This window comes from Scomber japonicus, chromosome 2 (assembly GCF_027409825.1).
Source record: "Scomber japonicus isolate fScoJap1 chromosome 2, fScoJap1.pri, whole genome shotgun sequence".
Classification (NCBI taxonomy): domain Eukaryota; kingdom Metazoa; phylum Chordata; class Actinopteri; order Scombriformes; family Scombridae; genus Scomber; species Scomber japonicus.
Window position 1 is genome coordinate 38491398 of NC_070579.1, and position 27684 is coordinate 38519081.

Sequence of the window (27684 nt, forward strand, 5' to 3'; positions counted from 1 at the left end):
CCCACAGCGTTTGGGAGCAGAGAAAGAGACTGATTTTTACACAACTTTGAAGCCTAATTTCATATATTTGGTGATTTTTTTAATCATTCAAATTTGGCAGGGTGGTTAACAACACACTTTTATGTGGTATGTCAAACTCAGAACACATATTTATTCTTATTTTACACATACTTTAACTAGTCAGTTGTTTAGTTATGTTTTCAAAAAGCTAATCTGTTATTATTTATTAACCAACTATTCCTGTAGCTACATTTTTACCACGAGAAAAGAAAATCTGCCATAAATCCAGTGGCTGTGGCTCAGGAGGTAGAGCAGTTGTTCACCAATCAGATGATTGGGTGGTTCGATTCCCGCTTCCTCCAGCACACATGTCGATCTGGCCTCGAGCAAGAAACTGATGGTGTGTGAATGTGTGAATGAGACATATAGACTAAAAGTGTAATTAGGTGCATTTAAAAGTAACATTCCCTAGCTAATATGTTGAATATTTCCCAGTATGTCCAAAATACATAGAGAATACTTTCTAATAAGAGAAAAGAGGTGAAGAAAACAAGACAAGATTGAATTTGTGGGTCTCAGGAGGACATGGATGCTACTGTTCCATTCAGTGTGTACGAAGTATGAACCATCAGATATGTCAATTATTTCCTCCAAAGAAAAAGTTGCTTTCGACTGAAAATTTCAAACCATGGCTGTAGGGGATTTCCAGCATGTGTCTGTAAGGTAAGACATGAATCTCTATGTCTGTGTGTGTGTGTGTGTGTGTGTGTGTGTGTGTGTGTGTGTGTTAGACATGAGGCCACTGAAGAAAATCAATAGGCTGGAGGAGCTGCGTTGTGAGCTGGACATGATTTTAGACATAGGGGTGTGTGTTCAAACAGACTGAGAGAGAGAGAGAGAGAGAGAGAGAGAGAGAGAGAGAGAGAGAGAGAGAGGGAGAGGAAGAATATTGTGTGTGTGTGTGTGTGTGCACTCTACTCTGATTGAACGGTTGTTTTTTCAGTGTAGGGAGATAATTCCACCTGCCTCTGATTTACTTTCACTTCTATCACTATGTCAACGTCCTGTAAAAGCAGGTCTCAGCGGTGAAAAAGATGTTCTGCACACACTGATCCATGGAAATGACTGTTAAACTGAAGTCTCTGCAGATGTGACCTTTCTCACAGTTTACATGGCACACAATGGAGAGGGGGGGTAGAATGGTTTTTTGTCCATGATGGATTTGGCTAGGTGAGAAAGGACATGAGCTGGAGAATGGAATATAGGTGGAGTATACAAGTTAAAAGAAGAAGATGGAGTCACAATATTAGAAATTCTCACTGAGAAACAGCGTGAATACAGGATAGATTACTTGTTATGATAGTTATTCATTGCAATGTATGTGTGTGTGTGTGTGTGTGTGTGTGTGTGTGTGTGTGTGTGTGTGTGTGTGTGTGTGTCCTATTCCGTCATGTTCTATTCCATTGCTGTGTTCTTCATAATTTAACAGTGTGAATCCCTGAGCTAGTGACCTCACAATGAATAAGACATTGCTGCCAGGACCTCTCTCTCTCTCTCTCTCTCTCTCTCTCTTTCTTTCTCCTTCATTCACCTCCACACTCCTCCTTCTCAATATCTTCTGTTTTCTCATCTCTCCTATATATGCTCTCACATCATCTCTCCGTTAGAATGGTGATGTTTAGATTGTTCTATAACAGTAAACACAGCCAGATTCTTAATGGCAGATATTACATTGTCATTTTCTCATGATCACATACTGTGTATTGACACACACTGACACACACTGACACGCCATGACTTCCCCTCGTTTCCTGCAGTGTTGGTTTTTCTTTACATTTTTGCAGATACTGGGTGTAATGGCTTTATAATACGTTTGTAAAGCATTGTCTTTTTCATTCATTCACCTTTTTTTCTAGATAGAAATTGCTCTGTATGAATTGTAAATCGCTGCAAATTCTCTGCTTTAACTGTGAGCAGCAAAATGAGAAAAAATCAGCAATAAAATCAAAATAAAATAATAAACTAAAGTCAGAGTCATGGTTGTAAATGTGAGTGGCCTGAGCTTGTGCCTGATGGTATTTTGCATTTCGCAACAAGAACTACAGAAGTGACCATAGAAATGGCAAACTACTAAAAATGTGGGACTTTTTTATATATATAGTTTTTATACATAAAATACAGAATGTAATTTTTTTTTAACTTTACTTTAAAAAGTTTCAAAAAAGATCTTTTGAGAAACAACAATGGGAACAAAATGGCAAAAATGATTTCAGTATCATTTTCATTCATTTAAATTCGGAGGTCAGGGTCGAGGACAGCTGCCTCCAAATTAAAAGTACCCTAAAAATGATCATTTTATTAATACGTATTTGGATTTCAATACATAATAGCAGGGTCTTGGTAAGCTTTTAAGATATCTATACTTAAATGTTTTTTAATTCATTTTTTGGTTAGAGAACAGCAGTTTGCACCAGTTCAGAATGGCTCATATATGTTTATGTTATGTGATTCCACTTGTTAACGAAATATGTGACAATGATATATGTACTATACACTTATATACTATACAGATACATACGTACTATACATACATACTATACATCTATATATGTTTAATATTTAATTACATATGCTAAAATATATTAAAGATGACACTTTCCAAAAAATAATGATTAGCCCTTTAAGCATTACGCTTTTGAATGTATTACATTTTTATGAGTAAAAATTTCCTCCTTAGATAATTTACTTATTTTTTAATTTAATAGAATGATAGAAACCTTAATACCTTTATGCTAACAGTACACACACACACACACACACACACACACACACACACACACACACATACACACATTACATAAACATATTGATCATGAGTATTGGTATGTGTGTAGATGTAGATGAACCCCAGTCAGAGGTGGAGGCAGTGACTCACAGCAGGTCATATTGTACTTTTTCTGTCCAGTCTTTGCCACAGGAGCTGCTCAGCTGGCCCTCGCCCTCGCCTGCACTCAGCTTTGAGCTTTATTCATATTTTTGGTCTAGTTGTGAAGCAGATGTCCAGTTTGTCCTGACAACACTGCTGCCATCAAACATCCAGGTCTTTCCTGGCTCCAGGGAGGACAAACATCTACTTATGATATGTTGGTGGTGCTGTGAGGAAGCAGCTGCTCCCCTGCTTTATTAATGGCAACATGGAGACTCACTTATAGCGTATCAATCCTTTATCTAAACAGATTAACCTGGAGAAGACCTTAAGCATGGCGTGGCCAATTGCTGAAGAATGCGTTATTGATGGGTTCCCTCCTTCATCATCAGATAACATGTCATGCTTGGCAGAACTTATCACAGTGGAGAATGGTTATCTCTGACAATTTAGTGTTCACTAAATATCTATCAATACATACAGACATATAGATTTGATTGCTGCTCATTATTTGGCTCTTCACTTCCCTGTCTGCACTCTCCATGTCAGAGTATTTAGTATTCATACAGTACCATCTGCTCTATCTGTGGAGCACAAAGCTGCTGAATCCAGGTCAAAGCTCGGAAACATTATTGATTTTACAAATACAAACCGCTCCACTCATGGTCAACTTTATTTGTTTAGAACAGAGAAACACAAGAACTCAACAAGGGAACGAAAAAGGCAACAGGAAATATCAACTATCCTCCAAAGTAAATGATACAGATCTGCATCAGGGACAATGAGGATGAGACAAGATGCTTTAAGTTTAGACAGAGGACACAACTGCTATCATAGGTGTGAATACACAGTGTCACTTAGGCTGCCTGACTGCTTTGTTGCAGTAGAGATATAAGACAGCATGTCTTAAGGCAGGAATACCATATATACTCTAGCATTGATTGACCCCGTCCGTTTTGACTGTTCCTTCTTTCCTCCCTCCCTTCCTTCCTTCCATCTGTCCTTCCTCCCTCCCTCCTTCTCTCTTTCTTTCCTTCATCTCTCTTTCCTCCCTTCCTTCCTTCCTTTCCTTCCTCCCTTCCTTCTTTTCTCCCTCCCTCCTTCTCTCTTTCTTTCCTCCCTCCCTCCCTCCCTCCTACCTTCCTTTCTCCCTTCTGTCTTTCCTCTGTCCTTATTTCCTCTGTCCTTCTTTCCTTCCTTCCTCCCTTCCTCTTTTCCTTTCTCCCTCCCTCCCTCCTTCCTTCTTTCCTCCCTCCCTCCCTCCCTCCCTCCCTTCCTCTCTCCTTGTTTCCTTCCTTCCTTCCTTCCTTCCTTCCTTCCTTCCTTCCTTCCCTCCTTTCCTCTCTTCCTTCCTCCCTTCTTTCCTTCCTTCTTTCCTCCCACCTTCCTCCCCTCCTTCCGTCTTTCCTCCCTTCCATCCCTCCTTCCTCCCTCCCTCCCTTCCTTCCTTCTTCCTCCCTTCCTGCCTTGACTCGAGGACAACAGGAGGGTTAAAGTAAAAGATAAATGATCACAAATGAACTGTTCTCCTCCTGACCTCTGGAGTGTGTGTTTGATTGACAGCTGAGCTAACAGGAACAGACGTGTTCTATAACTAGCTCACCAGTCAAATGACAGCATGTGAGCAACAACTTCCAGCATCTAAATGGCTCTTCAAAGTGCTTCAGCTGAGTAGCTCATTAGCTATTTAGGCTGATGTCTGTTTTATGACTTGTTAAACACGCTGAGGTGCTGGAAGTGTGATCAAAAAGAGGAGATGTTGTAGGTAGAACACTAATTGTTACAGTGTTTGCTGTTGTTCATAGTTCAAAGCCCTTTTGTTTCCATGTGGCAGACTGGCTGGCGGTCAGTGTTACAGCCTCTAAGTCTGAGCTGTCCAATAGTCCACAGTGTTGGAGGTAACTTGTAACGGCATTACGTCATTTAATCATAGACTAAATATAAGTGTAATCTGTTACAGTTACTGATGAAAATGTTGATGATTACAAAGGTTACATCTGAAGACACACCTTTAAGATCATATTTTAATATTTAACATGTTACTGAATACTCATATTGCTCTTTTTAATTCTTTGAAAACAATATTTATTTATATTTAGTAGATAAATGATGATGTTGGTTTATTTGGAGCACACATGGGCTTAAATGGAGTCACAGTACCAATTAAACCCACTTTATTCATCAAATATCTTTATTTTATATTCCTAAATCTACATGAACTAATGAATACATTTTACAATGAGAGATAAATGTTGCTTTATAAGAAATATAAAAAAAACAACTGAACTTAGATTTTGGTGCTTGATGGGAACATTTACCGTAACAGCTGAAAACATTGGTTAGAAGATTAGAAAAGTCATCAAATGTTACATAAAGTCATTGAAATAATTACATTACTTATTACATTTTAAATACTAGTAATCTGTAATCTATTACATTTACAAAGTAACCTTCCCAACGCTGGTTGTCTGAGTGTACTGTCTCATAAAACACACAATGGTAAATGGACTGTACTTATAACACTTTTCTAGTCTTTTTGACCAATCAAAGTGCTTTTACACTACATAATGACAGGAGCTAGCATGCAGGGTGCTAACCTGTTCATCAGGAGGAAACTAACATTCACACAATGTGGGGTTAAGTATCTCGCCCAAGGACACTTTGACACGGATACTGGTGGAGCCTTGTAACTGATTTTGACTTGATAAATGACTTAAAAATGTATTGGTTATCAAAACGTTTGCTTAATTAGTTTTCAGTCATTTGTTGCATGTTATCTGTAAGCATGCAATCTAATTTATGCATGGACAGGGGGTGCTACTGACACACACACACACACACACACACACACACACACACACACACACACACAAACAAACAGTAAAAAGCACGTTTCTCCTTTTTCCCCCCTTAAAAACATCATGCAACATATTAACAGAGCACATCTGTAGGCTGTAGTACAAATAAAATGTCATTTATTTTAGTCTATTTAAATGTGCAACAGTCAATAATGACTAATATTCAGTCAAATGACTAATGTGAGGAGGCAGCTTGTAACACTCACTCACCTCTGCATTCTAATGTACAGCATCATCTTCTATTCAAAAACAACACAATGAGGAGAAGAGGCAGATCATGGCCCTTTCATTACTGTGCATTTTTCAAAGGTGACACTTAGTCCATTACACTGTGTCATCTGCAAACTCCAGATTAAAGGAGATGCATCTGAATACAATCACACCAGGTGGAAAAAAAGAAGAAAACAAACAAACAAAAACTCTATTAGTGAATTTAACGCTGCAAATGAAGGTCAGACGATGATTTCCAGCAACCATTCAGCCTGGTCATTAATGTTAACATTTAAAAGGCTGGAACACCTACCAGAGTTTGACATGTTGGATGCTGATACAGGGGCTGAATGCTGATGTTTTCACAGTGGCTAGTTGGTTTTGGAAGGGGAGATGTTGAAATCTGTCACTCAAGGACAGAAACAGTCTCAACAGTATCATGAGAACCTGCTCCAAGATCATGGGACTTAAGCAGAGAGACCTAGGTTCCTTATGGGAACTACAGGTCATGAGGAAGGCACACATATTTTGAGTACTTCCAGGCATATCTTAAAGACTGTGTGAAGTGAATTCAGACATTTTCTTCTAAACACATTAGTCGGGTGGTCGGGTCTGAATCATGATTAGCATAAAGCCGCTCCTGCTGCTCTAGAGGTATAAATACATTCAGCGCACACTCAGTCTATGCGCACACTACTACTACTACAGTTAGCTGAATTAGCCGTCAAGCTAACCGCTGAGTTAGCCGCCGAGCTAGCAGCCGAGTTAGCCACCGAGCTAGCAGCTGAGTTAGCAGCAGAAAGCTCTCAGACATAGCGCCAATGTTTCTGGTAGAGGTGATGACTTTGATTGACAGGTGACACTTGGTAGGGGGCGGGGTTTCAGCGAACTCGGCGGGCACACCCACAGCGTTTGGGAGCAGAGAAAGAGGCTGATTTTTACACAACTTTGATTTCATATATTTGGTATTTATTTAATCATTCAAATTTGGCAGGGTGGTTAACAACACACTTTTCTGTGGTATGTCAAACTCAGAACACATATTTATTCTTACTTTACACAGACTTTAAGAAGAACTGACTTTCCAAGTCCTTTATCCCCTCTGCTGTCCGACTGCTGAACAAATCTAGATGAGGTCCAGTTGTATCTGTTTGTTATTGCAGTGTGCAGCTGGATACTGTGGTGCATTTTTCGTCATTTAGAGCTTGTATAGGCTTCCTCTTAATGAACTATTCATTGGACTAGGGCCTGCTGACTTTGCACACTGATTTTGCATTTTTACACTTTTGCACACAGCTGCCAACTCTCTTCTTTCTTCTATGTTTTGATCTTGTTATTTATGTGTACGAGTATGTATGTTGTGGTGCGAGCTGTCAAATGAATTGCCCTTCAAGGGATTAATAAAGTTGTCTTGAATCTTGAAGTGAAAAAAAGTTTTTCAAGAGTTGTGGCACCTCGAAGGCTTGTCACTTCAACACAAAACGCTCTACGATTAAAGTTAAAATGTTTAAATTGTGATAGCTGAAAAAGCAAAATCCTTCCATCCACACAGACAGACAGCTGTCTCTCTGTCACTGTCACTCTCCAGTCACCTCCATCTATCTGTCTGTCTGCCTTGATCTTATGACTCTAGGGTTAACAGCCTGAATCCCTTCTACAACAGGAAATGAATATGATGGCGCTCCTGCATTTATATTAATAACTTTATCAGTATTCACAAATCACAGCAGCCATCTCTCATTCATTTAAAAATGTGTCATTTGCATCATGGATATGTGCTGGATGCCAACGTCCTTGAGAGGAAGCTCTGGGAGCTCTCAGCATTCAATGATTTATTTATTTATTTTTTCCAATTTACTTTTGTTTTTCTTCATTTTTCTTCTCCTTTGTTGTTTTTATCCATTTAGAGTCTTTTTTGACCACACACACACACACACACACACACACACACACACACACAGGCAAAAAAACTGAGCTCAGTCATTGTGAAGTAAAATAGCGTGTTTTCATTTATAATGTACTCATTTGACCATGGACACTGTTCATTGGCTCCTTGTGCACAACATTTCCATCCCCACAATCCATTCACACCTGCTGTATTTTCTAAATCACACCATCATTGATTAAAAGAACTGCTTTTTTCCTCAGGATCTTGAAAGTGCTTTTTAGAGGGGGGTTAGGTGGGGTAAACAATATGAGAACAGTGTGGCCAAAAAGACCTTCAGGTGTCTCTGAGAAATGAGTTAGTGTGGATATCACAGCAGCAATTGATGTCAAACTCAGCTATTCAGAAGCCACGCTGTTTCTCACAAAGGCTGATTCAAGACTCCACAGAGAACATTCATGACTGTAGTGAATATTATACGAGAAGCTAATCACTTTCTATTCCTCCGGTCTCAGGCTGAGTAATACAAGCAGGATGATGTGTGTGTGTGTGTGTGTGTGTGTGTGTGTGAGGGAAATATGTTCACAATTGTCGGAGCGTCAACTTACAGAGTGTTGAAACTGTCGTTTTCCATCACGTCCGTCAACATTATATACTGGACACACATAAAGCAGCAGTTATTATACCTTTCATCAATACATATGAGACTAAGAATTTTTTATTTTTATTTTCAAATGATGTGTTGATTTTTTTTTGTATGTTCTCCTTGTGCCGGCTTCCTCCCCCAGACCCAAAACATGCAGGTTAGAGTAACTGGAGATTCTAAATTGGCCGTAAGTGTGAATGTGTGTAAATAGTTGTGTGTCTCTATATGTTGTATGCCCTGTGATGGACTGGTCACATGACAGCTGGGATTGGCTCCAGCCCCCACGCCACAACAAAATGAGTTAATGAAGATGAGAAATCGACTAAATGTTTGAGCTTTAAATGTAGCAGCAACAGCAACATGAACTGGACACGATGATTCATTTATATTCTATTTTATATTCAGGTTTTTTTATAGTTATTTACTCATTCAACCCACAGATTAGTTTAATTTGTGTGCAGGTGAGTGAATAGACCGATGAGTAGAGTGAATGGGGTACACATTTTAGTTTTTTGAGAGACACAGCAAATCTTGTTGTATGTTAACAAGCAATGACAATAAAAGCATTCTATTCTATTCTATTCTATTCTATTATGTTCTATTCTATTATGTTCTATCCTATTCTATTCTATCCTATTCTATTCTATTCTATTCTATTCTATTATGTTCTATTCTATTATGTTCTATCCTATTCTATTCTATCCTATTCTATTCTATTCTATTCTATCCTATTCTATTATGTTCTATTCTATTATGTTCTATCCTATTCTATTCTATCCTATTCTATTCTATCCTATTCTATTCTATTATGTTCTATTCTATTCTATTCTATTCTATTCTATTCTATTATGTTCTATTCTATTCTATTCTATTCTATTCTATTATGTTCTATTCTATTCTATTATGTTCTATTCTATTCTATTCTATTCTATTATGTTCTATTCTATTCTATTCTATTCTATTATGTTCTATTCTATTGTATTCTATTATATTCTATTCTATTCTATTCTATTATGTTCTATTCTATTATATTCTATTATGTTCTGTTCTGTTCTATTCTATTCCTCACAGCTCACAGTTCACTTACTTGTGTCTTTTTGGAGCTTTCCTCTGATAAGGAGGACGGTGATATACAGATGAAATCTCTGGTAAAGCTAATAATTGTCTATAATCTAATTCTTTGCAGTACTGAAAATATTAGAATCAAAGTGATTTAAAATGGTTAAAAATGCAGATTATTAATGAGAATGAAACAAACATGGTCCACAGCTGTCGAAGTCAAGCAGTTGTGGTCTTGTAACATCCTCCGCCTCCACACCTTAACTTTTCACTGCACCACACTGACGTCACTAGGTTTAATATGAATCTGTCTCCAGATACATTTCAAGCCTCTGCAAGTTAAAGTTCAGTATTCAAATGAATGTAAAGTATCAGCTGCCTGCAAGACATGAACACATTTAAAACCAGATCACTTTTAAATCATGTATAATATATTTGAACAGATTATATAATGTTGTAACCACAACATAATCATAAATATTCAATATTTTATCCACCTGCAGTGTATTTAAGTGAATTTATACTAATACTTACTTAATTTAAAGAAAATGTAAATGTTTCCTGATTAACATGATTCCCCAGATTAAATGTAATATTTAATATAAAAGGTTATAATGTAAGATCATACCAAACTAGTTGATACAGGTATGGTGTTTTATTGACTATTTAGTGTTTTTAAGCAAGTTCAATTATTTGGTACAAAGTTTTTATGGTTACACCACTTAGACATTTTGTCGTAATGCTCTAATATATTCTCTCTAAATGGATTAAAAGCAGAAATTTGATGCTGGGTCCACAAACAAAAAAATGTGTTCAAGTTATTCATATGTTTATTTTCACATTTTAACCCCTTTAAATCTGACTAAACCACATGGACATAAAAAACTGTCACATTCTGATGTGATGAGACAGTGTCAGGTCATCACCTCCGTTTAAAGCGTGGAGGAGTGAAGTGCAACACGAGCAAAAATAACATAATAAGTTATATTGAGCAGTGCAGAAAACAATATCATATTTATATGAAAATATCCACAAAAAGTTTAAGATTTAATTAAGAAAATGTGCTTCTACAAATGGCCGTTTTCATCTTGTGTGCTCGGTACACACTGTAAGCATGTGTACTTATGCTGGCTGCATGTACACACACACATACACACACACGTACACACACACATATACACACACGTATACACACACACACGTATACACACACACATACACACACATGCTTGTCAGCCCCGTGACTGAAAATGTTTTCCTGCACGCATGATGGCAGTAATGTTGAGTATATGTGATTTTTTTTTTTAATGAGTAAACATCCTTTAACTGCCACACTCAATCGATTGTGGTAAACAATACAGAGGAGGGTCGATTCACTTTTTCATGATGACCTCTTTAGGCTCTAAATGAAGAGATATTATTAATATAAAGTCTAATAACTTGAAGAGGAAAAGGTTTAATTGAATGCGGAGCTGCTTGTTTAGTGGACAGTGAACACTTTTATTTAGCAGAAACTCCGAGCGGATCACAGAGAAACAAATGAAGCACAAACACACTTTATTTTTCATTGCAGTATTTCTTAATGTGGGCTGTAATCACCCTGTGAACATATCCTCGCCTGATCAAGCTTCTGGGCTTGTTTCAGGCTGGGATTGTCTGGATAATCCTTCCCAAGGCCAAAACCCAAATTAATCAGGACTCACATCAGGTTGTGTAGTGGTTGCGGCCGGGTGTCGCTGTACGATGCTCATTTACAGCAGCAGCATCCTGTGACATTTTCAAAAGCTGTCAATCTAACAGCTGATCTCTGTAGTGAAGTGCAGACTTTTATTAACAGAAAATGACATCTGTCCTCCTTCCTCAGTACCTCTGTGCTCTACGCTCGCTCCAAAAATAAGCTTCTCTCTTGTTGCATACTGTACTTTACTGTCCTTATAGATTATCAATGTTTTATTCATTTCTTAAGTTGTTTTTAATTGTCTTAAATGGGGGTGCTATCTAGATGTCATTATATTGTTGTCTGACTCTTAATATAATAATAATAATAATAATAATAATAAAGCTGCTACTACTACTGCTACTTATCAAGAGCTTGAAATGTACATTTAAAGTTTGCGCTATACATTACATCATAAAAATTCAAAATCTATAAATACTGCTGCCAATGTAGAAAAAGAAAAACATTGAAATTAGAAATATTCTATATAAAATCATTTTAAAAAGATGTCCACAAAAAACAAAGATTATTTTTCAAACTGAGAAAGACATGAAAAAACAAATCTAATGTCTAAATGTTTAATAATAATGATAGTGGCTCATCACATGTCATGTTATTGACAAATAAAATTTGATGAAAACGACTTGTTAATTTAAAACTGTCACTAAGCTCCAAGCTTCCATTATTATTGGTTTCTGTTCATGCTTCAATTCAGATTATAATAATGACCTGTAACTCTTTTAGTCGGCATGACAACACATGACTCAATCACTAGTCAGAGACTAACTTCTATTAGTAACTGTAAGAAAGAATCTGTGAATAATTACACACCAGTGTTGGATGAATATTTACCACCAATCAATTCATTTTAGAACAGTATTGATTTCTTTCAGTGTGACAGTGTGTGATATTTCATTTCTTACAGCGGTCAAGAGACCTCGCTCTCATTTCAGCCGCTTTGTGATCTAAACCGGGAGCAACAGTTCAGCTGGATTCCAGCTGCATTTACAGTTATGATGTAGTCATCTTAAAATACAACAATGACAAGCAGACACGCAGTGTGGAATAAAAAGAAGTGGAAACTGTAACTTCCAGTTATCTTATACACCTCCACAAATCAATTATTACTCCAAAAAGAATCAATATATGATTGTTCTCCTCTTTTCTGACAGTACACAGTATGAATCAGTCCATCGCTGACCGCCAACACTCACAATTTAAATTTGGAGGTAAATAATCTTGATTGGCTGAGCTGAACGGGAAGTGATCACTGTCAGCTGACATGAGAAACACCTGTGTATGAATGGTTTATTTTATATATCATTGTTGTTGTTTTTATTGATTTTTGTGTCTTCATTAAGTCATTGTAAATGAGAACAACCTCAACCATCCTTCAGGTTTAAATAAAGGTTTTTTAAACGATGCTTCTCTGAAAGTAAAAGCAGACTTCTCTTTACTGGATTTATAGTTTGAATGGATCAGTCAGTGTACGTCACTCATTCCATTAAATGCACAGTTTAGTACGATTAGTGTTAATAATTAAATCCATTGTATGATGGAAACTGCATGGTGAAATCACCAGCTGTCACTTATTTCAATTATACTACAATCTATCCACCTCACATGTATTTAGACTAAAGTATCCAACACCATTCACCTTTGTTCAGCACTTTCTTACATCCTCCAAACTCAACACGTAAATATCATGAAACGTTCACAGCGGCTTTATTCATGCTGTTGCTGTTGGCAACCATCTAAACTACCAACGTACTCTTGAGCAACAAACCGAACCCTGAAGCTAAGCAGCAGTATCAAAAATGTAAAAATAAACACATTTAAAGACAAAATGCAACTAGCGGCCCGCAAAAGCTGTTCCGCTTCACACACTGCTTGCCCCCCCCCCCCCACCCCCCCGTGTTTTTCTTTTCCTTCAAGCTGAATTAATTTCCATCATTCAGTTTCTAATGGCTACACATGGTATAAATCAAATCAAATTAGATGTTGAGACTTTGCACAGCAGTATGTAGAGTATGTATTTATAATCTCACAGCATCTCTTTAAGTTTGAAGTCTAGTCAAGATCACCCCCCCCCCCCACACACACACACACACACACAGACACACACACACCTTCACCTGTTCTCCTTCTCTGTCTGCTGTCAGTTTGTATTAACAGTTTCAATCACATGCCACACCCAGTGACACCCAGTGACACCCATCACAGTGTACTGAGTCTCCATCACTTCACACACCTGTTGCTAACTGACTTAGTGTGCAGCTCTGCAGTGTGTGGACACAGAGAGGAATGAGACAAAAAAGTGCACAAAACTTGAGACTTTTGTCCTTTTGAGTTCACTTTTTAGTTGAATCTTCCAAAAGACACAAGATGAGATGTGAGCTGACGGCTACGAGGTTATACAAGTTTACTGTGATTGACGCATTTACCAGTGAACATGTTCAATGATTGATTGACTGATTGATTGTTTTTTTTAAATGGATGATCAGACACACAGACAAAAGAGTAACATGCAAAAATGAATGACTTATTTCCCACACAGGAGACAACGACGACACAAAGAAGCACGAGACATTCAACATAAGAAACTTAAAATCACACACTGATTCCTCTGAAAAAATAAAAAGAACTCTCACATCAGGAAGACAGTGACAACCAAAACTAAGAGTTTCATTGCAAGTATCAATAAAAAAGTCTAACCTGACTTCTTTAAGCTCCTTTTATAGGTAAAGGCTTCATGTGTAGCGTGAACATGATAAATACTCTGTCAAGTCTAAATAATGACTGACAAATTATTAATTGGAATTTAGCTTTTTTTTTTTTTTAAAAATTCATAACAAAAAAATTCAATTTTTAGATTTAGACTTCTTGAAACTGTCTCAGTTCATGTATAATTTAATCAATTCTGCTTTTTTCCCATATAAGTTCCACCTCTCACATAACACAATGAAACTTTGATCAGAGTAGCATGCATCTCCTTCCTCAGCAACAGTCTGCCCTGCTGAAGTGCCCTTGAGCAAAACAAGCAAATTCCAAACCAGTTGCTTCAGTCTGCTGCAGCTGACTGTGCCAGCTGACAGCCTCTGACCTGGCGGGAAACTACGTACAATCTGACTTTTCTCCAATTAAACAGCAGCCAATAGCACACAACATTCACCTTCTCATATTATTGCAATTAAGCCAATGATGCTTCTACATCCAGACTCAAAGGACAACTTCCTCTCTTTTTACACACACAGAAAACAAATCACATTGTGCACAAAGCCTTGAGAAGCAGTAAGCTGATGCTGTTTATCTTACCTTGAGCAGCGGAGCGCCGGTTGCTCCTCTCCGCAGATCCTCCGCTTGAACGGGGGGAACCAGATGCTCTGCTGCGCCCTGTGATCCGCCGAGCTCTGTTCTTCTGCTCCTCCGCCAGCAGGTGTGTGTGTGTGTGTGTTGGTGTGTGTGTGTGTGTGTTTATGTGTGTGAGTAAAAGAAAGAGAGGGGAGAGGCAGAGAGGGTGTGTATGTGTGTGCGTCAGCGTGTGTGTGTTTGTTACCGCGGGGCGCACGAGCCTGTCGGTATCTGGATGTAGTGTGGAGGATAAGGGGGAGAGATAGAGAGAAAGAGAGAGAGAGAGGGAGGATATAGTCGTTATGAGGGATGCTCTCTCTCTCTTTAACCCTTGTTGAACCGAAGATGAGACACTGACCAGAACGCTGTTAGTCCGTCAGGAGAGGCTTTATTATTTATTAGTGGAGTTTCCCGTGTGTGTGTGTGTGTGTGTGTGTGTGTGTGTGTGTGTGTGTGTGTGTGTGTGTGTGTGTGTGTGTGTGTGTGTGAGAGAGAGAGAGAGAGAGAGAGAGAGAGAGAGAGAGAGAGAGAGAAAGAAAGAATCTGGATCATGAAAAAAAAGTCTGAGTGAACTGACAAGATCTACTCTGCAAAAAAAGACGTGACCTTTAATTTGAAATTTAATTACCTCTACTAAAGATCTACACTGACACCTTTCTTTCCTTTCTTCCCTTCCTCCACACACTTTCTTTACATCATTCATGCGTGTTTTCTCTTTTTTGTTTCTTATTATACTTTTACTCTTTTTTTAAAAAAAACTGTAGGCTATTTATTTTTATTCTGTCCAGTCTTTACTATCATTCTCTATGTGAAGCCTGATGAAACATTATCTAGCTGTTGATATTTGAGATAAAACGTGCTGCATTAAAACTCTAATTCATTTTCAGATTTCAAAAGGCATTATAATCTTAGTTATAAAATCGTGTGTGTGTGTGTGTGTAAAAATAAAAGCATTAAAGTGACCACTTCATATAGTAAATGACTGAATGCACTTTTCTATTATTAACTTGAAGATAAGATGAGATGTTTTGTTTGTCTTAGTGTGTTTTTTAGTTATTAATTAAGTTATTATTTAAGCAATAAAACATTTCAGACACTTATTGACTTCCACATGAAAGTGAAGCAGCTGTTAACAGAGAGATGTATTCAGGGTTTTATTAGTTTGATGAAGTTTTAAGAAAGCTCTATTAAAAGCTGTGGAAGTGTTCCTTAGCGTTCTTAGACAAACCTGTTTTCCACCTTTGCATTGACATTATTTTCAAAGTAACCATGACAACTGAAAACTCATGTACAGTAGTGGTCATACTAATATAATATATTGTACAGTACTATTACTATTTGGTATTTTAGATGTATCATTCACTGTGTATTTGAATTTAGCAACAAACAGATAAATAATAAGCACTCTAAATACAATAAAACACTGACAGTGATTTGAAAGAGGAGTAAAAATGAATGCAATGAAAGCAGATACACATCTGGATGCTGGATGTGTACGCAGGTCTGATTCATCCTGTAAACTCACTGAGATTTATCATCTTTTATTTTCTTTTAATCAGTTGTGATGTTGATGATGTTATTATGCTGTGACTGAGGCATCGGTGGTTTACGGGAGTATCTTTGGCTTCCAGCAGCTGAAAACACCCTCTCCAAAAGTAAAAGGAGGCGACATTTAAAACCAGTCAGGGATTCACTTTTCAAAAAGTCACATTATAAACCTTTGATGGCGACAAAAACGGCCCTCCCTTAGATTTCAATTTGAATATTTACAGGAGAATTGAAAAGGAGCAAACAAACCAGCTGATTGGGTTGTATGTGAGCTGCGGGAAAAAAAAGATGAATCAAAGTGAAGCTGAAAATAAAAACAACACACACACACACACACACACACACACACACACACACACACACACACACACACACACACACAAAAAGAATTTAAAAAAGGAAAGTGATGCTGCAGCACGTCAAGTGAAGGGAAGTTGTTAATGTTCTTTGGATGAGCGTCACGCATGGCTTCAGCCCTTTCGGCCTTTCTTTTAATAGTGTTTTCAATATGTTGTCACTATATTTAAGTTCTGAGCTTTGCACTGCAACAGTTGTAATACGTAACATCAACAGTCTAACATATACCCATATTCATTTCATCCTGCATTCTGTATTATTCAATAATATTTATTTCCTACATTATGTATATTTTACTTCTAAATGCTTTTTACCAGAGCTGAGTTTGAGCTCATGTGAAGCTGCATGTGGGTTCAAACTGAGCTTATTGGAGGGAATGATTCTCTTGTTTTTAACGCTTACTTACTTTTTATATTCTACACCCTCACAGTATGTCGTAGATCTAAGAATCTCCTCATTAAAAGTGTCTATACCACATTTTGAACCACAGTTATATTTAGAAAGCATCAATAGTCGATCTGACTGATCAATAAATGTGATTAAACCTTGATTCTAAACATCTCCTATCACACAATATCATGTCCTATTTGATCTAAGACATGAAAATATAACATAGACATAATGATGGAAATGTATTGTATAACTTTCTGGAAGTGTGGGGTTTATTGTAGAACCATTAGAGCCATCAGTCTTCACTGCTACATCATAAAAAGAAATGCTCATAACTACTATCTTATTAAAACTATTAACTATTCATTTATCTAAAACACATCTCAATAGATACGGAGATGATTTGACCCAAAACATTTTTTTGGGCATTTTGGGTCACTTAAGGAAGGGAGGAAGTCAAATTTCAGAGTAAAAGACATTTAGGATGTTTTTACTCATTTTCAGTGAAGCTTATTCCTGACTTTACAGAATCATTGTGAAGCAGTGTAGGAACACAAGCAAGGAACAAAACTGAGCCTACAAAGTGTTTTAACCTGCAAAAAGAGTTATGGGTGCATGAGAACTTCCTTGACTCTTAATTTTGAAATTTCTCACGTGGACATTAGTAAACAACATCAGTTTCCTGTTTACTGGCTTTTCTCATTTCAAGGTGAAAAAGTTGAACAGGTAGATGAGACTGTCAAGGTGCACGCTTTCTCTCCCTGCATCTGCTTTCACAGCTTCACTTGCAGCTGGATTACAGGTCCAATTATTGTGCTGACTTCATACTTTTTTTGTCATTAACATTCTTCCAAACTTCCACACACGTGATCATGTGTTCTTGTTGCTTGCCTGTGTATTAAATATTTAATGGAATGTAAATCTGATGGGATTCACTGACTTTCTCTAACCTTGTAGCATCAATGCTGTACAGTACAACATCTGGACTTAAAACACATGACATTTGATTCAACATCTGTGGGAAAGATACACTTAATAAACATAAAATGACCAACTAACTGGAAAAGAAGCAACAGTTTAAATTGTTTTAAATATAGAATATATTAATTTAGCAATAACTAAAATAGCAGACCAATACCACTACAAAAACAATCACATAAATAAAACTTAATTCTTAATAATGATAGTAATGTGATGTATTCATATTTGGAGCTTCATCTCTCCACTATGCAGTATAAATCTATATGTATGTCTGAAGAGGTGTTCAATATTTTTGTGCATCGCCTTTGACAATGAATCCCTCTTTGTAAAAAAAACAAACACAGATTCAAACACACACCATAATGAATAACCTGATAATCATATTGTTGAGAGTGTGTGTGTGTGTTTGTCATGTTTACTCAAATGAAATATGGAATATGTGTTGAGAGGTGAGCATGCTTTAATTCACTCTAATAACACACAGTCAAAAGCAATTTGTTCATTATCATTGAAATGAAAAGGATGAGCTTATCGTGGCGCAGTAAATGAAATAAATCAAGCAGCAGCTTTATAAAACATGGAGCCTGAAATGAATCATTTGTTGTTTCTTAAACTATGGAAGGATGGATAAGAGCTAATACAGGGTCAATAAATATGTGTTAATAAGCCTGATGATCAGAAATGACTAATTAAGCATTAACAATATGTAGAATTAGATTATTATAGAGACTGTAAATACTGTTGGGTAAATATTTTCAAGTGAGTGTGATAGTGTGCTACAATTACATTCATCAAATGAATCAATTAGGCCTTGCTAGTTATTGTAATTCTACTTATTACTTCATTATAATATTTTGTTAATGAGTTGAAACTTTTTATATTGGTCATTTTAATGATGTACTGCAATATTCAAACTCATTTATTTCAGTTTGGTATCAACTTTTATTTTTACAGTTTAAAACACTGACATGTATTTGATGACAGAGATTTATTATTCAAGTATTTAGTAGATATTAATAGAATATAGCAGATATATAATGAACAATGACTTCACAGTTCTTTATTAAAGCAAATGAAATATTAACCAAATATACCATTCTGGGCAAAATTCCCTTTCACTTATCTTTTAAAATGGAAACAAGGAGGAATCATCAATCTATGGATTGATATTTGTGCAGTTTGTTATTCCCAAAGTAAGAACTGAATGGGGAAATAAAGCTTTTAGGATTTCGGCTCCTGATGCTTAAAACAATTTACAATCTGAACTCCAACTTCAAAACCTCTTAACCTTGACAGAATTTAAAGCACTGGTGAAAAAACTCTGTAAGTGTTTTATATGAGTAAGTATTAATGTAGCTCATGTATGTGTCTGATTCATTGATCTCAATAGGACTAACCTGGTTAAATAAAAGCTAAATACAAATAAAACATATTAAAGATTATTATAAGACAATAATTTGGGCTTTATTATTTATTCAATATTTAACAAAATGAAGGAATCTGTAAAATAACTTATCTATAATCCTAAATAATATTCATACATATTATGACAAATGTAAAATAATATGATCATTTTGTTATTTATATTTAGGGTTAGGGATTCTATGATGTATAATATAGTTTTCAGAGTTTCATTGATAGCCAGAGAGATAGGTGAAAAGTAAACCATAACTATGAAACACACTATACAGTAGATTTATTTTATATGAGTTTACCTTAAAATGCTGAAATCTGCAAAAGTTGTGTGAATTCGGTTAACTGCTGCTAAAACTAATAAAAAGTTTATAAGCATATAAAGTGCATTAGATCAGTTTGCTACAGTCATTGTAACTAAGTGGCAGGCAGTTATTTACTAATTAGCATACGTACAATATGAAATGATGGAGATTTAATATAACTTGATTAGGAACAGAAACTCTTATTGATCATTGAAATGAAGCAACAGCTTTGTTTATGCCTCCCTGCTTCATCTTCATAATCTGCTCTGCTGGAAGAAAACACTCCCTGACTTCACAATGCGCTGGTCATATTTTACACCTGAGACTCTACCTGATATTATTTGACAGACACGAGACGTCACGCACACAGGGGGAAAAAAAGCATGTTTTGAGACGTTTGAGCTTGTGAGCTTTGCCGGTGAGATGGGAGTGAGGGAGATTTTTAATATTGTGTGTGTAGCACTGGGAGAGTGAATGGGTGCTGAGGAGGAGAAATTGCCAAGGCGGGTTTTCATTTAGTCAACAGAGAGTGAAAGTAATGGGATGTACACACATACACATCCGCCTGTGCACACAACGGTGAAGTTTTTGGATGAGAAAGTGTGTACGTACGCTCACATAGACACAGACACACACACACGCACGTAATTCTGTGCTAATGAAAAACTGTAACTCATAAGGAGACACACACACGTAGTAGTTTTTTTTTGCAGAAAAAGGTCTTTTGTGCTTCCAGACACACACACACACACACACACACACACACACACACACACACACACACACACACACACACACACACACACACAAACACAAAGATGCATGCACGTGCACACACAGGCATAGTCCATATGCACAGCAAGTGCTGCGTTTCTGTAATCAGCAGTAAGTGTACTATGGTGAGTCATTGACAATCCCTCCATCCATTTAGCTATGAGCCTCAGCAGACTACAGCTGCCTGCTGTGTTTATTAAAAATATAACAGCCCTATTATACTCATTAGGTTATTGCACACACTGACACAGATAGGGAGCAATACATAAAAAGTCATATACACACTGAGTGGACAGAAATAAAGCAATATGTTTCCAAAATGGATAAATCCATTGCTTTGATATGTGTGTGTGATTGGATTTTAAAAACCGATGCTGTCCAGTCATTGTGTTCCAACTTTGATGGAATGGACCACAGATGGTTTTTATGACTTTTACGATTATTTCATTACACTGGACCTGAGAAATCACCTCAAGGTTGTGTGGGAGAAATGTATTTAACAGTCAGTAAAGCTGCATTAAAACCTGGACAACACTGACTACTGTGTGTTGACCTGGCAGACCTGTTCTGTCCAATGATGGCCTAAATTGGGCTAAATGCAGTCAATTTAACCGCAACGCCAGCAGCTCTGCTCTCAATGGTCATCTATAATCAAGCATCAACAGTAACAATATTGTGCAATCACTTCTGAAAGGCATGGGTCATGGGTCATGGGTCATGGGTTATGGGCTTGTTCTTCTACTATGAGTGTGTTAAACCATCATACTGGATCTTACAGTATCAGTGAGTATTACTTTGACAGGCTTTGAAAATGCTACCTTGAGCCAGGCCAATAAGATCATTAGTGACTCATCTGATGTGTATACAGAGTAGGAGCTGCTACAGTCTGGTAGCAGGTTCACAGTCTCTCGTTGTAGGTTAAACACATTCAACTATTCATCCATCCCTGCATCTATCAGGCTTTTAAATGGAAACAGATAAAAGCCTGATAAAGCTGGTGCTGATGAGAGTTTGTGTCTTTGCACTGTGTGTGTGTGTGTGTGTATGTGTGTGTGTGTGTGTGCGTGTGTGTGTGTGTGTGTGTGTGTGTGTGTGTGTGTGTGTGTGTATGTGTGTGTGTGTGTGTGTGTGTGTGTGATTCCTTTTTTATTCATTTATTAGAGCTGCTATCGGGCACTGAGTATTTATTATTGTTGTCTTTCGTATTGCTCCATGTGAATATTGTTGCTTTATGGTTTTTCTGCTTGTTTTTATGTATTTATTTTTAATGGCTGAGGTATAGGTGGGTAAAACAGATTTCCCACATGGTGGGACAATAAAGTCGACTAGTTGGATGTTGATACAAATTCATTTTTCTGGTCAATGTAACACACAGATAGGGATTAAGTCTAGTCCAACACTAGATTTGTTTCTCAATGGATCAGAGAATCTTGTCTTTAGTCCAGTATAGTCTTAATCCCTGTGTGTTCACCATGCTGGTTTAGTGTGTCTCTCATTAGTACTAAAAACTAAATAGATCTGATCTAAAAGGAATGAACTGAGAACTACAACATGGAGCTTATGGCAGCACTGGAGGAAAAGTCAGAGTCATCAGAATGTCAACCTCATGGTGGCGCTAAAAGAAAAGTCAGTCAGTAGGATTCATCCTGTGAGGACCATGAATATATCTATACTCATTTTACTACTAATAGCAATCCATAAAGTTATTGTTGAGATATTTTTGAATTGAAGAATTGAATCTTTATTGATTTGGATTAGTTTGAGTTAACTTATTTTCATTTTGTTTAATTACCTTAGACAGATAGATAGATAGATAGATAGATAGATAGATAGATAGATAGATAGATAGATAGTTCTGTACTTTCTTTTTTCTCTTTTTTCTTTTTTGCCATTCCTTCTCTCTCTCTCTCTCTCTCTCTCTCTCTCTCTCTCTCTCTCTCTCTCTCTCTCTCTCTCTCTCTCTCTCTCTCTCTCTCTCTCTCTCTCTCTCTCTCTCTCTCTCTCTCTCTCTCTCACACACACACACACACACACACACAAAGACACACAAATGTCTCCCTGCTGTGCCTATTAAATAGTTGGGTTTGCTAAGTAGTGCAGGACCCAGTGGCCTGGCTGCTGATAAAAAGAAAACAGCAGCCACACACGCACGCACACACACACACACACACATGCAAACCGTCTAAGTTGCTATCTATGCTAAGTATTGAGGGACTGGGGAAGGCTCTCAGCTCATAAAGTGAAAATGTAACAAGGCAGACAACACTCCATGTAATAACTCTGACGATCGCCTAGGCTTGCAGAACTGCACACAAGAGGGTTTGTGTTTGTGTGCGTGTGTGTGTGTGAGTTGATTGGCTGAGCGGGCTGGAAAGTGGTGGCAAGGGGGGAAGGCAGCCGTCTCACCTCAAACAGAGAAAATAAAGTAGGTTTTATGATTATTATTGGAATTCCCCATTCTGCTGCTACTGAGGCTAAATGAGCGTGGCGTACAGCAGACACACACACACACACACACACACACACACACACACACACACACACACACACACACACACACGTACACACATTTAGAGTGTGAGAGTTTCAGCGTTTGACATACACACACACACTCCCTCATTCTCACTTTCACACACTCACACAGCATGTAGATGTGACACAGACACACACTTGCATATTCACAGGTCAATATTTTGAGAGTAAATGAGCACAGCTTACGAAACACACATTGTGTCTCTGGCTCTCTCAAACACACACACACACACACACACACACACACACACATGCACACACAGACCAATATTTTGAGTGTAAATGAGCGTAGCTTATGACAAGAAGAAGAGACATTCACTGGAGACAATTACCATTCTTTAGTGTGTAAGGAAGTCACACACAGTCACACAAAAACATATGCACATACACATACACACAAATGGACTGTACACTCTCTTTTTGAACACACACAAACACACACACACACACACACACACACACACACACACACACTGGAAAATCTCTCCCTCGCTGTGCTGACAGGACTGTTCGTAGTGGGCCTTTGTTAGTTCTGGTTGGGCAGCCTTATTTATTTTGTGTGTGTGTGTGTGTGTGTGTGTGTGTGTGTGTGTGTGTGTGTGTTATTTATATATACCAACAACCTTTGTGAATTTTCTGACAGGGACTTTCACAGTCTAGAAGAAGCCTATTGTATTTTACCTTTTGGATTATTTCAATGACTATACTTTATCCTTCCATTCATATCATGCTCTTTTTTTTCTCCACATTTTTTTTAAACTTACAGAGTATTTTGGAATTAAGTTTAAATATCTATTTTTTTCTCTTGCATCAGGTATTTCATGCAACTTTACAATAAATAGAATCTAACAGGAAGTGCAGAACACAACTCTTCATTCTTCTGCTGCTGTTATGAATGATGCAATCATATATTCATTTATGTATTTTATTGTGTGTTAAGGAATGGAATACCATTTTATTTTTGCTTATTTTATTTAAACAATATGCATATATTTAAAAAAATGTAAAGGGATTCTATTCACTTACTTTTACACAGTGTAAGTCAGAGAGGAAGTTACATGAATTTTCACAGCATATTATCACACTACTTCCAAAAAATAAGGTATTTTAATTATTTTACTCATTTTACACTATATTAATTAAAAGCAAACACACTTTCAAACACAGATTCAGGAGCTCTTTAAAACGAACTGCAAAAAAGAAACAATTCAGAGAAAATAAATTCATAATAAAGAATTCCATGGATAGTGTGGTTTAAAATTAGTAACCAGGGGAAAAAATCATCTGTTAGCTCTAATGTATATAATGAATATCACAGGATGAAGACATTGAGATCAGGACAAAAGTATTCCTAAAATACGATGTGGGTGTTATGGAGAAATTGTGCTCTGCTGCGCATCTGAACACACACCTGCAGCACTGAACACACACCTACAGCACTGAACACACACCTACAGCACTGAACACACACCTACAGCACTCAACACACACCTGCAGCACTCAACACACACCTGCAGCGCTGAGAACATCACTGCAGATATCAGCTATCAAGATCCACTATTCAATTCAACTGTATAGTCATTACACTTGCACACAAAGAATAAAAACTCCATTGTCCAAATGCTGAAAATATTTAGAAAACCTGGATTGACTAGCTGTAAAGGTTATGTTTAAATTCTGCAGGTGTACACTGTTCTATACACTGTGTTTAAGTGTGTATTAGACATGTTTTTATTTTGCTGTTTAACTTTAAAAAAAAAAAGAAAACAGACAGAATTCATATTGTCTGTACTTGTAATGTTTTGTCATGTAAAGGATTACACAGTAGCTGAACACACTGCTTGTATTTCTGTGGGTGCTTTTTATTTCACAGCCAAAAGAAGGACAGTGTTTCATTGATTTTGTCCTTTACCTTTCATTCAGTCTGTGGTCATCTTTTATTTGAATGTCCTCAACAGCAGATGTTCTCTCTCAATGCTATTGAGATGCTATCTTTTAGACACAGAGTGAGGTTGTTACATTAAGAGACTGATGCATTATACTATAGGTTGTTGACCCACAAACTGTCCAGTCAGTCCAGTCTAACCCATGTGACTGCTGATGTCTTTACCAGAGAAACGGAGTCACAAATAATCAGAGAAAATCTTTCGGTGGTAAGAAAAATCCGTTTCAAGAGATTGACAGTGTGTGTGTGAAAAACAGGAGGGACTGTCTGACTTCAACTAAAAAGGAATAAAGGAATAACGAGGACAATACATTTACAGTAAAATGTCCTTTTTATTTGCTTTACAGGTAATTACCTATTTTAAAAATGTCATTATTTCAATATAGTTGTTTTTGATGTACTGTATTTATATTGAATTACTGTAAATAATAATTATAAATATACAATAAGTTTTTCAATTCAAATTCAAATCAAAAACTTTATTAAGGACACAGCTCATGGGGAGTCCCTATCACAATAAAATACAAACAAATATAAAAGAGAGAGAATAAATACATAAAGAAACAATATCTAAGAAAGACATTCCACAATCATCACACAAGGTGTAAAAAACCTCAAAAGAACAAAATAAAAGAGTGATGGAGGCATTTTGGAGGCTGTGCACAGCATGTGACTAATCCACATTCACTAGCTTTTCTTACTCATTATTAACAAAAACAACATCATTCAAATTCCCTGTTAAATAATAAAGCTCTGCTCTTAAATCTGTGAGCTTTACTCACCATTGTCGAATGTCCAGCTTAAGGAATGTTGATAATGATGATGTGTAGTTACAGTATAGCCTCTTTTACTTTAATTGTCCTTCTTTTAGAGTCAGATGTATGTTATTGCTCATTATCATAAGTGTCCTGAGGCGTAAGCAGAGCTAGTGGCTGCCTGCAGCTCCACTAAGCATCAGGAGCGCTGCCAGATGAACACATCGCAAGTGTGAAATTAAGTCTGTTCAGTTGTCATTATAGTAATATTATTATAATTATGTATGTGTATGTTGCATTAAAAGAAAAAAGCACATTATTATTAGTAGTAGTATTATTATCATTATTATTATTATTGAAGATTGTATTATAAACCAGCAGTAATGTGGACATACCATGCAATGATTGTATATAGTGTACTGTTTGTATGGACTTTGTGGCTATATTTGTGTGTGTGTGTGTGTGTGTGTGTGTGTGTGTGTGTGTGTAGGGGGGCAGGCACACACACACACACACACACACACACACACACACACACAATGAGAGAGTACATATCATCTAATTACACAGAGGACAAGGTGTCAGGAGATGATACGTGGCTTAACAAACATTTGAATTGTCTATGTTTCACACCTATCCACACACACACACACACACACACACACACACACACTGAATGTTGACATCACCTCTCTTACCTAATTATGCCTGGAACACCGTGTCAGGAAATGATAGCTGATTTAACAAACATTTGCATTATTCTCTTCTTCTGCTCTCTCTCTCTATTTCTCTATTTCTCTTTCACACACACATACACACACATACACACGCACACACTCAGAGACAAACCGCTTTTGGCCAACAAAACACTGCCTTTCAGCTGAGCTCAGAACTGTGAATAAATCCATAGCAATGAGACACTTAGTCAAATTAACGTGTTGACTATTACTGCAACAGACTGTATGGATGACAGAACAGCAGCGGTTCAAATCTGTTAGAAAAACTCTGGAAGTTTATATAAAAGTTTAAATGGTATTTGGTGGGAAAAGACAAGGTTAATACATTCTTTTTTTTCTCTTTCTTTCTTTTTTTTCTATTCCAGGAAAGATTTCCCATGGCTCTCCCGGAATACATTATTCACACCAGCTGCACTTTTAGGAACAAATGTGGTCTTGAGCTGATATTAGGAGCTTAGTTAAACAGCGATTATAATGAGTGATAATAGTGATATTTCTGTAAATTATATCATTCATTTTAAAACCTTATAAAGAGTCGTGAAAAAAAAAACACGTTTGGAAAATTTTACAGGTGGGTATTTTTTTCATACAGTAGGCTTCAAATGTAACATAATTTAATGACGATGAATACTTTAATGATAAAGACTTAATTGTTTTTTTATCACATGTTGGCCACTCAGACAAACAGACTATGAATTTATTTATTCTTTATTTTAATACACAAAATATCACCGTACAACACTCACATTCATAAAGGCTTCATTAATAGCAGGAGTGGATATAATTTATATTACACTCAATAAAAGTAAATGCTATTTCAATTGCACATGCCACAGATGAGACCAGCTTACATTAAAATGACAGACTTTGACCATAATCATATTTATTTAACTTGTATAACCTCTTCTATTGCAGTGATTTTCTCTGTTGACTGATACTTGACACACACAGTGTTGTATGAACTTATAGTTCAGTGACAGCACATGGTGTTACTAAAGCAACCACAAATCGATTAATCGCAGATGAGGTTGGGTTGTTGTTTTTTGCATCATCTGAAAGGAAAGGCGGAGTACAATAAAATGTAGGATGATTTGGAGAATGAAAAAACTCTGGTTAATGGTTTGGGAGGAAGTGCGATCACAGAAAGGAGAGTTGCTCTGTCCCCTAAGTTCAACACATCCTCTAAAATTAACATCAGATTTAAAATTCTTCTTTCATTCTTTAATCTTATTGGTCTTTGTCAGTATTATTTGAAAAGGTGTTCACTGTACTTTAACCCTGGTATGTATGAATTT